We start from the raw sequence: 2,500 nt of genomic DNA on the forward strand, positions 1-2,500 counted from the left end.
ATTGGCCATTGAAATGAATTGGGCTGAAGTAGCTAGCCTAGCATTGGCCATTGAAATGAATAGGGCTGAAGTAGCTAGCCTAGCACTGGCCATTGAAATAAATGGGGCTGCTACTTCCTTCCTCTCTTCATGATTTGGTCAGCCAGCCTTCAGAGAGGCCTGACCAAGAACTGCCCTCACAGGCTTCCCCTGCTCAGGACTGAACCAAAACCCCAGTTGCTAAATGTCAACAAATGTGATTAGTTAATACCCAATTGAGACAATCAAGGGTGCAGCAGTTGTCTGGCGAGCTTAGTCGAGTGTGTTTGAGCAGGGTGGAGAAGACCTGAAGATACAGTCATTGTCAAAAGTTTTGGCAGTGACACACATTTTGTGTTTCACATAATAGATATGTGAATGATTAAGAAAGTTATGGCTGTCTCATAATATTAAGAAAGTTATGGCTGTCACATAATAGATATGTGTGAATGATTAAGAAAGTTATGGCTGTCTGTCTCAAATACAATATTGGGCATCTGAGTCCTCCAGCCTGCAACTACATAGCAGCTCACTGAGCAAGATGTGCCCTGTCCACCTGTTCCCTCCACACACACACACACACACACACACACACACACACACCACACACAGGGTCACCTGTTCCCTGCACACACACTCACACACACACACACCACATATGTGCCCTGTCCACCTGTTCCCTCCACACACTCCCACACACACCACATATGGGCCCTGTCCACCTGTTCCTTACACACACTCCCACACACACCACATGTGCTACAGGGTCACACAGGCTTTGGTCAGTAACACTCTGCTGTGCACCAGAAAGCCCCTGTTCTGTGCGTGTTCAATGGATAGACAGTAAGGCCGCAGTAGAGAGTCAAGCCTGCCCCCAAGTGGAGAGATTGTGTATGTGCACACATAGACACACCCACAGACTCCACTACTAGGGCTGGGAAACAGGTCTGTGATCATTAAAAAAACAGATGAACATTGCAGGCCAAATGCACCACACTACACCAGAATGAGATCATTGCAGGCCAAATGCACCACACTACAACAGAACTAGATCTACAACAGAACTAGATCATTACAGGCCAAGTGCACCACACTACACCAGAACTAGATAATTGGGCCAAATGCACCACACTACACCAGAACGAGATCATTGGGCCAAATGCACCACACTACACCAGAACTAAATAATTGGGCCAAATGCACCACACTACACCAGAACGAGATCATTGCAGGCCAAATGCACCACACTACACCAGAACTAGATCATTGCAGGCCAAGTGCACCACACTACACCAGAACTAGATCATTGCAGGCCAAGTGCACCACACTACACCAGAACTAGATCATTGCAGGCCAAGTGCACCACACTACACCAGAACTAGATCATTGCAGGCCAAGTGCACCACACTACAACAGAACTAGATCATTGCAGGCCAAGTGCACCACACTACACCAGAACTAGATCATTGCAGGCCAAGTGCACCACACTACAACAGAATGAGATCATTTTGTGCCCTGTGCAATTATTTAACTTTACTAAGTCTAATATAATATAGGGAGACTTATGACACAGATGGGTTTGAGTGTGTGTGTGTGTGTGTGTGTGTGTGTGTGTGTGTGTGTGTTTTTCTTACCTTCATATCATTTTCCAGGGAGTTACACAACACCTGCCAAGGAGGTGTGTACTTGAACATCTTTCAGTATCACTGCTAACCGTGTGCTAACTATAAATTCCTAGTGTGTGTGTGTGTGTAATGGATGTCCTAAAGCAAGAGTGTGTGTTTCACACACTTCAAAGCAGTGCAATCAAGATGAAGTCAAGGTGAACTCCGTCCAAGTGGAAGTGGTCTTCTGCAGAGAGAGAGAGAGAAGGAGAGAGGGAGAGAAGGAGAGAGAGAGAGAGAGAAGGAGAGAGAGAGAAGGAGAGAGGGAGAAGGAGAGAGGGAGAGAAGGAGAGAGAGAGAAGGAGAGAGGGAGAGAGAAGGATAGAGGGAGTGTGAGAAATCAACTTGTTTTGAAATTGTACCTGTCATGCATAAATCATAGTACAATGTTGTGCTATTGCCCTTAATCTAACACAATGGGAACATTCAAGTAAGCGACGCCCGTCACATTCCCCAGTTCCATTGTGCCCTTGGGGGCATGGCAGTGAGGGTGTTCTCTCCACACTCTCCCACACACACACCACACACAGGGTCACCTGTTCCCTCCACACACTCCCACACACACACCACATATGGTACAGGGTCACCTGTTCCCTCCACACACTCCCACACACACACCACATATGGTACAGGGTCACCTGTTCCCTCCACACACTCCCACACACACACAACATATGGTACAGGGTCAACCGGGGGCCGCTGAGAGGCTGCCGTCTTTGGAACCGCAGAGCATAGATGGTAGATAGATGGTATAAACAATCTATACAATGTGCTAGATGGTATAAACAATCTATACAATGTGCTAGATGGTATAAACA

Source organism: Alosa sapidissima, chromosome 12 (genome assembly GCF_018492685.1).
Source record: "Alosa sapidissima isolate fAloSap1 chromosome 12, fAloSap1.pri, whole genome shotgun sequence".
In the NCBI taxonomy this organism is placed as follows: Eukaryota; Metazoa; Chordata; class Actinopteri; order Clupeiformes; family Clupeidae; genus Alosa; species Alosa sapidissima.